The sequence below is a fragment of the Ascaphus truei genome, chromosome 6, assembly GCF_040206685.1.
Source record: "Ascaphus truei isolate aAscTru1 chromosome 6, aAscTru1.hap1, whole genome shotgun sequence".
Lineage (NCBI taxonomy): Eukaryota > Metazoa > Chordata > Amphibia > Anura > Ascaphidae > Ascaphus > Ascaphus truei.
Window position 1 is genome coordinate 82,242,933 of NC_134488.1, and position 15,736 is coordinate 82,258,668.

Here is a 15,736-nt window from a genome sequence, read left to right on the forward strand (position 1 = left end):
GGTTTATATCTGTCTCATTGAGAGTATCCTGTCAACGGTAACCCTGTACTACACTGCAGACCCTATCGTTGAAGATAATCTGCACTATCGGAGGTATCCTGTCTACAGAGAACCCGCAACATCAGTGTGGTTAAACTCGGTAACCGAAATGCCCGTTTGACTGCATAAAATGTGAGTGCATTACCTTCTCTAATTCAACTCTATTATACAGTATTACACTATTGTGTGTTTTTTCCCCTTCTCTATATACTCTGATGAGATTGTGCGCACTTGGAACCCCCTTTTTCCTCCATTACTGTACTGTTTGTCTTTGTGGGTTGTTGGGGGTAAAGGAGGTGGGAAGTAGGGTTGTTGTGTTTATTTTTATTTCTTGGGAGTAGAGGGATTGGATGAAGGGGGCAGTAGCCACAATGGTGGGTGTTTAGGCCTTCCGGCGGTCAGCGGGACTGGTTAACCACACTACTATGTTAGTTAAAGGTTAACTCCTCCCACAACCTTCCAGGCAAGCCTAACCACCCACACTGGGACTTGAACCCCCTTCATCCACCTCCTCTGCCCCAAGAAAAAGGCTATTGATGTTTAACCCCTTCATTACCTTAGTGGCTAGCCGCTTGCAAGGGTTCCTGTCCAGGGTTTTGCTGGATCTCACACTAACATGGCTGTTGTGGCCGTTTTGGATCCTGGCAAGTCTCTTCCTGGACTTCATGAATTGACTGCACCTGTTCCAGGGCTTAAATAGCTGTCAGTGACTCCCAGTCCCTGCTTGAGCATTGTATGCATTTCCTTGTGTGCCTCACCCCCTGGTATTCTGATTCCTGAGCCTGTGCAGTTCCTGAACCCTCCCTGTTCTTTTGGATTCCCTGTTGCCGACCTCAGCCTGTGACTCTGACCACCGCTCCTGTGCTGCCTGGCATGATCCCAGCCTGTATCCGGACTTGCACCTTTGCCGACTGCCTTGACCTCTGCCTGGATCATGACTACTCTACCTGGAATCTGTCCTCTGTCTTATCGGTGACCTTATATCCCTACCTCACCCCTGCGGGTCCTCTTCCTGTTCAGAGATGAGCAATGTTACACTGCTAAGGTAATGAAGCTGTTTTAATATTCATTTTAATACTAGTGTAGATGTGCAGGAGGTCTCCGGAGCAGAGCCACATTGTTTTGTGTGAAAATTATTGGTGGGACTGACTGTGGGAACTTCTTTAGGGGACTGACTGACCATTACTGTAAAACTTGTACTATTGTTTTTCCTCAGAAAATAAAACTTTGTCATCTCATGCGGAACACGGAAAATATAGGGATTTCGATGGATAATATCGCTTTGTGTAACAATGCCTGCACATTGCTGAATCGGATTTAAAAAACCATGTACCGGAGTCTACAGTTTAGTGGCCGTTGTTATGGATTAGGATAGAATAACTGAGAGCTTCATAGAAAACCTGAAACAGTATGCTGTTGTTTTCAGACAGTACACAATACTTTTTTAAATACATACTGTATAATAAACCAGAAAAATAAAAAGTATGCATTTATTCTACATGTATTCCAGTACATATGTGTATTCTATACCCGAACAGCATGTATTGTTTTAATACTCTTGTGATGTACAGTACTGAGCATGCCTACAGTATACAGAACAGTACTGTACAGTATGCCTGGACAGTACTGTATGTTCTAGAAACACTGTATTTTGTTACAGTATAAAAGGAGACAATGGAACAATTTAAAACAAATCAACATTTTCTTTTATTGGTGGAGTAAGTACAAAAACATTTATTTACAAATACAATTTAAAAACATTTAAAGTGTACAGCAATTCAAAACATTAACAGGTGTATGGTTTACTGCTAGTGAAAACATTTATGTACAGAAAGTCAAAACATTTACAGTAATATGGTGTACAGAACAGTCAGTCAGGACTGCACAACTCCAGTCCTCGAGGGCCACAAACAGGCCCGGTTTTCAGGATAACATTGAAAACCAGGCCTGTTTGCGGCCCACGAGGACTGGAATTGTGCAGGTCTTGTGTAAGTAAAAACATTTCTTTATTAATACAAGTTAAAACACGCAACATCTCCTTTATTAAAGTACAGAAATTCAAAACATTTACAGCACAACAGTATGGTGTTAGTAAAAAAAATTCTTTATTAATAAAATTTAAAACACGCAACATCTCCTTTATTAAAGTACAGAAAGTCAAAATATTTACAGTAGGATCGTGTACAGTAAGTCAGGCCTGCACAACTCTAGTCCTCGAGGGCCGCAAACAGGCCTGGTTTTATCCTGAAAACCGGGCCTGTTTGCGGCCCTCGAGGACTGGAGTTGTTCAGGTCTTGTGTAAGTAAAAACATTTCTTTATTAATACAAGTTAAAACAAGCCACAAGTCAAAAAATAAACAACAGTTGAACAGTCACGCAAATTCGATCCCCACCAGATTGTCCTTCCAGGGCCGATGCCTTGTATGACGTAAAATGCCATTAATGGAGTCGCGAACGATTTTCATTAAAGGATCTGAAATTGAAAAATAGCGCCGCAATTCCTCCACAATAGTCCTTAAATTTTCAGGAAGCGCCCTTTTTTCACGATTTCCTTCATAGTTTACATTTTTGGCCCATCCGCAGTACACCAAGTAGGACACGTGGTGCTTAAAAATTAACATGCCATACTTCTGGCATAAACCAGCACTCATCACCCTATACTTCTCCCTGAGTGCCGGTGGCAGCTCGCGCAGGATGATGTCGGGCACCGTATCGATGCAAGCGTATGTAGGTTGGATTCCTTGAGCGGGTGTGCTTCTGGGAGCAGGTGTGCTTGTGGCGGTGGGCGAGGGTAGGTTGTCTGGGAGGAAGCTTTCCTCCTGTCTTGGTCGCCGTGTTGTCTCCTGGCGTGGACTTGACGGGGTTGTCATGTTATCCTCCTCGTCAACGGCATACATGTACACAAATTCTTCTGGTGGAGGGGGTGCACATGGTGTTGGAAGGTGGTCGAAGGTCCCATTCATCACATCCATGCCACGCTCCGGCATTGAGGATACAGGGGCATGAACACCGAGCAAATTATGTATCCCCGCTATGTCAGTCTCTATCTTCTTCATCCGTTGATCCCTATTTAGCATGGTCTCTAAAATAAGATCTATCTTTACCAGCATAGTAGAGTTCCCGGGGATATCAACACTTAACCCATTCAGAATGCGGTCTAACGAGCTGGTTCTTGTGAATGGGGTGCTGTGGACATCTGGGTGGATGGGTGCTACAGAGGATGAGATGGGGGTTCCCTGGAGAGAAGCGGCAGTGTCGTCGAAGAAGGATGGAGGAGGTGACCTGTTGATTTCCGGGAGAGAAGCGGCAGCGTCGTCTAAGCATAATGGAGAAAGTGACCCGTGGATTTCCGTTAGAGCAGCGGCAGCGTCGTCAAAGAGTAGTGGAGAAGATGGGCTGTAGATTTCCGTGAGAGCAGCGGCAGAGACGTCAAGGCGTAATCGAGGAAGTGGCCTATGGGTTGGCTGCCATTTGTTTTGCCTTGAGTGTACATCACCGAATTTCTTCTTGACATAATAAGGCTTACGTGTATTAAAACCCTTAGCCTTTGGGGTCAGCAGAAGGTTTTCTTTATTAGCATTAGCCTGTCGCTTTGGCATTGGCTTGGAAACGGCTGACGTCTTTTGCTTTTTCTGTGTGATAGGCACGGCAGAGGCGAGTGGCTTCCTGTGTCCGTAGAATCGGGGTTGATCCATGGAAGCAGATGGCACAATGCAGTATCTGGACAAGGGCAAGTTCAGGTACATCGAGTGGTGGGCTATGCAAAGTGTGTAACCTTTTATGCATGGCGACGAGGTACAGGTGTTGAAAGTGGGCGTACTCTAATGTGAGTCATTAACGTATAAATACACCATCCATTTTGTGGATTCACTGCACATTGAATACACATCGACTAAACATCGAATATACATTCTTGTGCTTGTATTTCTTTCTACTCGCAGCTACAGTATGCCTGTAAAAAAGATTTCAAAGGATCTCAGCATGAGAATTAAGGAGATGTACATGAGCGGACAACGAATTGCAGATATCCAGCGCTGGTTTGCTGCTTCTGGCCTCGTTGTGCCATCAACCACCGTGTGCTATCATGCACACGGAAAAACCAAACAACACGTAAGTATATTTATATAACTATATAATACAGTATATCTATTATTGTTTATATTGCTGCATATTAATAGAACTATATAGTATAGATCTATCTAATTTTATAGTTATTTCGTTATATTTATATATCTACAGTATATAATACAGTATATCTATTATTCTTTATATTGCTGCATATTAATAACTATAAAGTATAGATCTATCTAATGTTATAGTTATTTCGGTATATTTATATAACTACAGTATTTAATACAGTATATCTATTATTGTTTATAATGCTGCATATTAATAGAACTATATAATATAGATCTATCTAACATTATGGTTATTTCTGTTTATTTCTATTACTATATAATATAGTATATCTATCTATTATTGTTTATATTGCTGCATATAAATATAAATATATAGTATAGATCTATCTAAAATTATGGTTATTTCTGTTTATTTATATTACTATACAATATAGTATATCTATTATTGTTTACATTGCTGCATCTATAATTGTTTACTGTAAATGATGTTCTGTACTTGTGGCCTACTGCACTGTAACTTATCAGATTGTTGTTTTTCTGTACACTGTAGGGAGACAACTCTTCTGGTCGACAAAATAAGTGAAGAGAATGATGAGAAGAGTGCCTTAAGGGTCAAATACACTCTGCTGCAAAATCACAATCTCACTGTATCCGAGCCCAGCATAAAGAAGATGAGACGCAGAATTGGATGGAAATATGGAAGTGTGAGGTTAGTACTGGACAGTACAGGAGGTTAAAGTATTGTTTAAGAAACTGTACTGTACCTATAAAATTTTTCCTTGTCATTACAGAGCGTACCCTATGATAAGGGACATTAACAAGATCAAGAGAGTGGTACAGGCCCAGGCATGGATCGACAGTGGAGAAACTTTCCAGGATTGCATCTTCACTGACGAGTCTACTGTTTCGCTGGAGAGATTTGCCACCTTTGCATTCCACAAAAAAGGTTGCATATCTATGAAGCCGCGTCCAAAACACCCATTGAAGATGCATGTGTGGGGTGCCATCTCTAGGCATGGACCAGGATGCATTGTCATCTTTGAAGGTAAAATAAGTCATACGCATTGCCGTATGCACTGTACTGTACTAGTGTGCAGTTTTTTGAGCACTTTTCTTGTTATAGGAATCATGAATAAAGCTTTTTTCCAAGAGCAAATTGTGCCTGAGATTGTGGAATACATCACACGTGAGTTCCCAGATGTCACAATTTCTATCAGGACAACGATCCGAAGCACACCGCGTCAACAGCGCATATTCTTGAGCACGGTATCAACTGGGTGAAGACGCCAGCGGAGTAAGTGCGGTAACCATGTCTCATTTTTTTCCACTGTTTGTCACACTTGCCTCTGATCCGCGCGGAGACCGACTCAGGGAAGCACCACGGGGCAGAGTCATGCGCCCACGCACTGCCAGGGCAGTGCAGGCGCAGCGGCGTGATGGCGGAGCTCCGCGAGACGCATCGCGCACGCGCACGGGTTGCTCGGCAACCAGGAAGCAGGAGAACGTGAGGGAGCTGCTGGAGCCTCCCACAGGCGGAGACTTGCTGAGTAAACCGCATGACGTCATCACGTCGCGACGCGCATCGCGCACGCGCGCGGGTTGCCCGGCAACCAGACCTAGCATCAGGAAAGCCTAATTGCAAGCTGTTTTTGATCAGTGTCTCTCTGACACCATTGGTGGACCAGTACACACCCCTGCAAGGTAATTGGACCCTTCCCACATATATACCTGCTTCTGCCTGTCCTTCATTGCTGAGCATAAACTCTTGTTTATGCATTGTGCTCACCGCTGCTGTCTAGTTTTGTCTTGAACTTTGTCTGACCTGTTTGACCCTGCCTGTTACTTGGATTTCTACACTCTCCAGCACTTTGACCCCGGCTTCGTTACTCGACTACTCTACCTTCTATTACCCAGGACCTTGGCTACGAAACTCTACCTACCCGGACTCTCCAACCCTGGAACACGGCAAGTACCCTGACTACCCTGACCTCTCCAACCCTACGACGCGGTACGACTAGGACTACGCATTCCGGACAGGACTGCGTGGTTGTGGGTCGGTGCCTATCAATCCCCACCTCAGCCCCGCGGTCTTCCGTCCTGTTTGTGGTGAGCGCAGCGTGACAATATGCTCAGCCCAACAAACATGGACGCCGCTGAGGTGGCCGACACTTAGACACCCATGAGGAATGCTTCCGGCAACTTACCGGCTCATTTACACTAAAAGAACAACTAGTTTCCCAACTTAAACAAGACGTGGATACCCTGACTGAACAAGTTAGACGTCTAACAGTATCTACCACCAACCCCGTTCCACTCGCAGCCACTCCTGCACTTTTCACACCTACCTCCGAACCACGACTACCTGCGCCCAACCTTTATGCAGGGGATCCCAGTGGTTGTCGGGGGTTTCTGAACCAGTGTTTCATACAGTTTGAACTAATGCCCTCTCGCTTTCCGGTTTCTCGTACTAAGGTCGCATACATAATCTCCCTGCTGACTGACGCCGCCCTGGCATGGGCTTCTCCTATCTAGGAGCAACACCCAGATTTGACCTCTGACCTTACTCTCTTCATCACCGAATTTAGAAGGGTGTTTGACACCCCAGGGCGTAAGGTTACGGCTGCATCCACTCTGCTTAATATTTCTCAGGGAGACCGTACTGTGGCTCGTTATGCTCTGGACTTCCGGACGGTGGCGGCCGAGACCGGCTGGAACGATGTGGCTCTATCTGCAGTCTTCTGGCAGGGCCTGTCCGAACGGTTGAAGGATGAATTAGCAGCTCTGGATCGTCCCGCTGGACTTGAGAACCTGATAGACCTGTGCATCCGGATGGACCAGCGCCTCCAAGAGAGAAGGATGGAGAGAAACAAACACCCCCGAGGTATACAATCGTCTTCTTTGTCTACCATAGGGCCTCTACTCTCCACAACTCCTGCCCTAGATGAACCCATGCAGCTGGGAGGGACTAGCCTTTCGCCTATCGAGAGGCAACGAAGAAGACGAGCGGGACTGTGCCTCTACTGTGGCAATAACGGCCACCTGGTATTCAACTGTCCACTGAAGCCGGGAAACGCCAAAGCCCAGTGAGTATAAGGAGGATCACGCTGGGTACTGCAACTCTTCCCCCTCCTCAACCCTCTACGAGGTTTTATCTACCTATCTCCATATCCGGTGAGACCTTCACAGTACAGACACAGGCCTTTCTGGACTCGGGGTCAGGAGGAAACTTCGTGGACCAAAAGTTCGCCTTCAAGAATAAAATACCGTTGGTACCCAAAGATCGACCGGTAGGTCTTGAAGCCATTGACGGACGACCCTTGCAGCCCGCGATCATTTCCTTACAAACCATACCCCTTAACATCATGACTAGCGACTTTCACTCCGAGACTATAACCTTTGATGTCATTCACACCCCCTCCTCGAACATCATTCTGGGACTTCCGTGGCTCCGGATCCACAATCCTGTCATTGACTGGACAGAGGCCACACCACTTCGTTGGAGTTCTTTTTGCTTGGAACATTGCATGTCTGCTCCAAAGGCAGTGGCAGGAATGGAGGTCACGGATCCTGACAGGGTAAGGCTGCCGGGGATATACGAAGATTTCCGCGATGTCTTTGACAAACGTCAAGCAGAGGTACTTCCGCCACATCGGACGTACGACTGTCCTATCGATCTTCTACCCGGGGCCATACCTCCCAGAGGAGGGTCATACCCACTATCTATTCCTGAGACCCAGGCCATGAGAACATATATTCAGGAGAATCTCCAGAGGGGGTTCATTAAGAAATCTTCATCACCTGCGGGGGCAGGATTTTTTTTCGTCAAAAAAAAGGACGGAACCCTCAGACCCTGCATTGATTACCGGGGCCTCAACAAACTCCACCATAAAAAACCGCTACCCCCTTCCGTTGATAGCCGAATTGTTCGACAAACTCCAGGGAGCCAGGATCTTTACCAAACTGACCTCAGAGGAGCCTATAATCTGGTTAGAATCAGAGAAGGAGACGAATGGAAGACAGCATTCAATAATCGCGACGGGCATTACGAGTACCTGGTCATGCCATTTGGATTGTGTAATGCTCCTGCGGTCTTCCAAGACTTTGTCAACGACATTTTCAGAGACCTTCTGGACCACCATGTTATAGTATACCTGGACGATATATTAATTTTTTCCAGATCCATGCCGGAACATATGATGCATGTCAAACAAGTCCTGCAGCGTTTAAGAGAGAACCATTTGTATGCCAAGCTCGAGAAATGCCATTTCCATCAAACATCCACCTCTTTTCTCGGCTACATCATATCGGATACCGGTCTTGCTATGGATCCTACCAAGGTCAAGGCGGTACTCGAATGGCCCTGTCCCCTCTCCCTCAAGGCCATCCAAAGGTTCCTCGGTTTCGCTAACTACTACCGGAGGTTCATTCAGGGATTCTCATCGGTAGTAGCACCCATCACGGCACTCACACAGAAGGGAGCTGATCCTACAAAGTGGACTGAGAAGGCCCTCCAGGCTTTCGAGAGAATAAAGACGGCATTCGCCTGAGCACCCATCTTAACCCATCCAGATCCTTCATTACCTTTTTTTTTGGAGGTCGACGCCTCCGATGTAGGAGCAGGTGCTATACTTTCACAGAGAAAGAATCCTCAAGCTCCACTTCATCCTTGTGCATATTTTTCAAAGAAATTTTCCTCCGCCCAAAGGAATTACGATGTAGGTAACCGGGAGCTCCTCGCTATCAAGCTGGCTTTGGAAGAGTGGAGGCACTTACTGGAAGGCACAGAGTCGCCAGTCACGATACTTACGGACCATAAGAATCTTCTGTACATTGAGGGAGCACGGCGACTAGGATCTCGCCAGGCAAGATGGTCCTTATTCTTTACTCGCTTTAACTTCCTCATTTCCTACATCCCTGGTTCAAAAAACATTAAAGCCGACGCCTTGTCACGACAGTTCCTGGTAGAGGATAACAAGGTGGATCAACAGGAGACCATTCTCCCTTCCACTTGTATTTTGGCTGCAAATACTTTTAGTGCCTTAATGGACATTACTAAGGCTCAGAACAACATCCCGGCAGGACTCAACGTTCCGGAGGACCGGTTGTTCACTCCCCGTAAATTCCAGAGGAGAGTCATGGAGTGGGGACATTCATCCAAGACTGCAGGCCATCCTGGCACCAAAAGAACTACTGAGTTCATCGAACGCACATTCTGGTGGCCCTACATGCGGAGAGACATACAAGCCTTCGTAGCTACGTGCGCTACTTGTGCTCGAAGCAAGACGCCACACAACAGACCAGCAGGTCTCCTTCAACCACTACCCATCCCAGTACGTCCATGGACACATATATCGATGGACTTCATCGTTGAGTTGCCCAAATCTAGAGGCATGGACACAATACTTGTGGTGGTGGACAGATTTTCCAAACAGGCACACTTCATCCCTATGAAGGGTTTACCCACTGCACCAATGTTATCCAAAGTTTTCATCAGGGAGATCTTCAGGTTTATTGGGTCCCCTCAGGTCATAGTGTCCGATAGAGGATCCCAGTTCATCTCCCGGTTCTGGAGGGCGTTTTGTAAAAATCTGGACGTTACCCTACACTTTTCATCAGGATATCACCCCCAGACCAATGGACAGACGGAACGCACCAATCAGTCTCTGGAACAGTTTTTGAGGTGCTTTATCGCTGACACTCAGGACGACTGGGCGGAACTTCTCCCATGGGCAGAATTCTCCCACAATAATCTACAGAACGAATCATCCCGACAGTCACCATTTATGGTCAACTATGGCTTCCATCCGTCGGCACTTCCTTCCCTCATCTCCAAGTCTGGAGTCCCGGCCGCAGAGGACAGGATTCGCCACTTACAAGACCTATGGCAGAAGATCCATCGGAATCTACAGCACGCTGGTATATTACACAAGAGACAAGCGGATTGTCACCGAAGAGAGGTCCCAGGGTACTCTGTAGGACAAAGGGTTTGGTTATCTACCAAAAACATTCGGCTAAAGGTAGCTTCACCCAAACTGGCACCACGTTTTATCGGCCCTTTCCGCATCACCAAAAGGATCAACCCAGTAGCCTATCGGCTTGAACTGCCAAAAAATATGAGGATTCCTTCTGTATTTCACTCATCCCTTCTCAAACCTTATCATCAAGACTCATCCTCCAAAGGACAATCTAAACCTCCGCAAACCATACTGGTAGAGGGCCAACAAGAATACGAGGTTCAGACCATTCTCAACTCCAGAATATCCAGAGGAGGATTACAATATCTTGTACACTGGAGAGGCTATGGCCCAGAGGAGAGAGAGTGGATTCCTCATCATCAGGTACATGCCAACCGCCTCATCTCTGCCTTCCACCGTAGGCATCCTGAGAAACCATCTCTGGTTCGCCCGGAGGTCATCCCTCAAGGGGGGGATACTGTCACACTTGCCTCTGATCCGCGCGGAGACCGACTCAGGGAAGCACCATGGGGCAGAGTCATGCGCCCACGCACTGCCAGGGCAGTGCAGGCGCAGCGGCGTGATGGCGGAGCTCCGCGAGACGCATCGCGCACGCGCACGGGTTGCTCGGCAACCAGGAAGCAGGAGAACATGAGGGAGCTGCTGGAGCCTCCCACAGGCAGAGACTTGCTGAGTAAACCGCATGACGTCATCACGTCGCGACGCGCATCGCGCACGCGCGCAGGTTGCCCGGCAACCAGACCTAGCATCAGGAAAGCCTAATTGCAAGCTGTTTTTGATCAGTGTCTCTCTGACACCATTAGTGGACCAGTACACACCCCTGCAAGGTAATTGGACCCTTCCCACATATATACCTGCTTCTGCCTGTCCTTCATTGCTGAGCATAAACTCCTGTTTATGCATTGTGCTCACCGCTGCTGTCTAGTTTTGTCTTGAACTTTGTCTGACCTGTTTGACCCTGCCTGTTACTTGGATTTCTACACTCTCCAGCACTTTGACCCCGGCTTCGTTACTCGACTACTCTACCTTCTATTACCCAGGACCTTGGCTACGAAACTCTACCTACCCGGACTCTCCAACCCTGGAACACGGCAAGTACCCTGACTACCCTGACCTCTCCAACCCTACGACGCGGTACGACTAGGACTACGCATTCCGGACAGGACTGCGTGGTTGTGGGTCGGTGCCTATCAATCCCCACCTCAGCCCCGCGGTCTTCCGTCCTGTTTGTGGTGAGCGCAGCGTGACACTGTTTTACTGTGTACTGTATCTCTTAAACTAATTGTCCTTTTTTTCCCCCTCCAATGACAGATTGCCAGACTTCAATCCTATCGAAATGGTCTGGCATCAGCTGAAGGACCATATCCGAAAAGTCGTGAAACCCTCCAGAAAGGATGAGTTGGCGCAAGGCATAATGAGTTTTTGGAACGATGTACTCACCGTGGAACGATGCAATAAATATATTGACCATATTGCGACTGTGTTGCCCATTGTGATCGGGCATAATGGGCAAGCATCAGGAAGGTAGTATGGTATAGTACTGTACTGTAGTATGGTACTGTAAGTACAGTATGATACAGGTAAGTATGGCACAGATTTTTTCTTTCCTGAGAGAGCAGCACTAGCCACCTGGTTACAAAGTATTTAACAGTAGTTACAGTATACAGTAGTTCCAGTATAGACAAGTTTGACAGTACTATCTGCATACTGTAGTCCAATATGGAGTAGCTATACAGTACACAATGCCATAATACAGTATGCACATAACTGCAAAATTATTTTTTTTCTTGTCTTTTCAGAGAATAAAGGATGGACAGGGGGAGAGGGGGGGTATCATGTGTAAAGTTTGTGAACTGTGTGTACAGTTAAGTGTATCTAAACTGCAGTCATGATTTACACAAAACCTCCCCTCTCTCAATGAACTACACAGAATGAGGAAGAAGATAAAGACGGAAAATTTGTATTACTGTTTTTATTATTATCAATGTGAATTATTCATGATTATCCACCGGCCCTCAATTTTCATCCCCCCCTCTCTCAATGATTATTTGTATTTTTCTTTCCTGATAAAATAAAATACATATTTAATTACATTAAGATTTTATTTCTTTGAACTTTAAATTCACTGTGAATGTGTGTGGGGGGGATTCTTCAAGAAGACATACAGTTTTAATAATTGATTACTTTTTAATAATTGGTTACATAATCAGATTAACATAAGGGAAAGCCAACAATATGACAATTAACGAATGGTGAGAGAGAGGTTAAAAAGCACAATGACAAGCTTTAGAAACGGAATGGTTCTGGAGAGGTGTCGATAAGAGGTTGTAATCCTCGAGCGAGCCCTGTGTGTGACTGCAGGGGGGAGGGGGCTAAATCTACATGAAGGATTAGCTGTATTGTAGTTCAAAGACATGACATATTTTCAACAGGCAGGTCATCATAATTTGATCCCCACACCCCCAAATACATAAAAACCACACAAATCAACCATGTGCAGTCAAACGCACAGAGTCGCAGTCAAAAGCTATAGCACATATTGAATATCGTAATATCAAGATGGTTTAGGCAGGCTTGTGGAGAAAATAAAAATAAAAAATGACGAGAATTTTTTTTTTTTGGTCACTCACTCTTGAACTTCGCAAGCAAGCAGTGGTGAAGTTATAGACGCATGCGCAGTAATCATCAGCTAGCAAGCAGGAATGTGATTGAAACCAGAAAGAAACACATTCAAAGGAATGGTGTGGGAGAGGTGTACTGTACTGTAGATAAGATAAGAAGTTGAAATACTGCAGTGCAGTAAATTAGTGAAAAAAAATGATTGCAACGGTGCTTACTTATAACAATGTCCTAAAAAAGTGAACTATGTATAACCATGTGTTAAAGCAAATGACAGAAATAATATCTTTAAAATATAACGTGAACTGTGATCTATTAGTTAATAATGTGTTAAATCCACCACCCAGTGTAAAGGTGCTAATAGAAAAGCTACTCAAAACCCTTGTAAAGACTGTTCTCTTAGTCTTTTTGATTGTAGATTTCCTCAAAGATTCAGGGGAGCGCCAATGTTCACGTGGTTATATGCAAAAGAAAAATAAAGGCAACATAGTGTAGTACAGTCTCAACTCTTTCTTTCAAGTGTAAAGGTAATCCACTCACAATTTTCCTCTCATAAGTAAGGCATTACAGAGACACTCCTCTCTCTGATTAGAGCAATGAAACTGGATTTCCACTGGTACAGACCCCTTTCAATTCCTCTCCACCACCGCACGAATACCCAGGAATAATAAGAAACACCAAATAGCGCAATAACGTCTTAAAATGTATTGCAGATCATCACAAATAAAACATATGGCTATGCACTCACATGAGGTATAATAGGTACAGTCACTGTACGAAATCCTGATAGGTAAGAGCACTTCACCGGTACACAGTGTGTTTTTCCCTCTGCTTCTCTGCTCCCATCAACGTCACATCGGGTTGACACAGGGTTAAGGGCGGAAGTGCTGTAAAGGGGATCTCCGGCTGCCAGGACTTCACATCTGAGACTTGCACAGGCTGGATGCTGAACAAAAGATTCTACGCGTTTCGTCGGTACTTCCTGAAGAACGCCCTTAACCCTGTGTCAACCGGATGTGACGTTGATGGGAGCAGAGAAGCAGAGGGAAAAACACACTGTGTACCGGTGAAGTGCTTTTACCTATCAGGATTTCGTACAGTGACTGTACCTATTATACCTCATGTGAGTGCATAGCCATATGTTTTATTTGTGATGATCTGCAATACATTTTAAGACGTTATTGCGCTATTTGGGGTTTCTTATTATTCCTGGGTATTCATGCGGTGGTGGAGAGGAATTGAAAGGGGTCTGTACCTGTGGATATCCAGTTTCATTGCTCTAATCAGAGTGCAGTAAATTAGCCTTTGTGTGTGCGGGGGCGAGCGAGGGGAGAGCGCTGTATATGCTGAAATGTGATACTGTTACAGTACACGCCTATGCATTTCAACAATGTTCAAATGCGACATACAACACTGCACATGCATGTATAAATATGCCAAATTTACAATTACTGCGCGCGCACACGCAGACTGTGTACTGACGTAGATTGTACTGCTAAAGTATAAGACTTTGAAGACAACAGATCTCGAACGCCCCCTGAGTTTTTAGACGGTATTGCAGTATTGCACACAGCGCTAATAAAATGCTAATATTACGAGCGCTAAAATACCGGAAAATATTCAGGAAAAAAAAATGTATCTGCCCGCGGTTATCAGAGTTGCGCCGATACGGCCGCATTAGGATAAAGGCGGCCGCAGCTCTAGCTTGCTACTGTGTCAATTTCAGGTGTTTAAAAACAAGAACAGTAAAATGCCATTTTCTGCACTCGCCTGCACGCGCGTCTAAAGGCGGTACGGTTGGAAGAAATCACGCGCCATGACTTGGGTATTTTGAGGTATACAACGCGTGAAGTATTCGAATAACAACCGCTGCATCTGTATCTCCATTTTAAGATATTTATTTTTCTCAGGATATGTCCTTTATAACATCATAAACTTTGTTAGATTAAATCAGTCTAGATCCCTCTTTTGCAACTGTTTTTCATTAAATCTTATGTAACTAGTGTCACCATGTACAGTATGTCTAGCTTATGGAAGACCAAAGTAGATTCTCTAGTGAGGACATGGGCTCACTGTGATGTGATGTACAATACATTTATTATAGTTATTAATGATGTACAGCTCAATACATCTTAGAATTCTCTACCTTTCACTGAATGACAGACTGAAAAGTAATCAATTACTCGTGTGGGGATTCAAACTATAAAGTTTATTACATCTTCATCAGGGTTGCAGGAAAAAAAACATACACTGGCGACACACTTTATTCGAGCTCGGCTAGTCCCACGAATTCGGGTATACTGGCTGCAATACTGCACAGTATATATATATATACTGCATTACAATTCATGAATTTATGCCATCTGGTAGACACGCGAAGCATTGCAGCCTATTAAATCCTAATCATTATCATTTAACAGATCAGCCGCTCATCAGCCAGGCATGAACCCAGGCTGGGAAGGCAAATGCAACGGGGCTTGTCAGAGGTGAGGAGCGGCGCATTCCAGGTATCTGCCAGGTACATACTGGGTATTTGCTCGAATAAAGTGTGTCGAAGCAGAAGCTCATACAAGGCTTCAAAAAAAAAAATCCTTAAACAACAAAAAAAAAAAAAATCAAATGCCTTTCCATACATAGCAATGCCTTTCTCGTGAAATCTTTTAATAACACCCTTTTCAAAGGAAAATAGATGAAAAGTATGTACAGGAAAAATAAAAAAAAATCTTCAAATATATGGCTATATATTTATATATACACAGTATAATATCTCTCTCTCTCTCTCTCTCTCTCTCTCTCTCTCTCTCTCTCTCTCTCTCTCTCTCTCTCTCTCTCTCTTTCTCTCTCTCTCTCTTTTTTTTTTTTTTATATATATATATATATAATTGCAGGAATGATGGTACCTGGACATTGAGGGACTGCGGATCAGGTAAGATCCCAGGCGGGATTGCTGATTTAGATATTGCA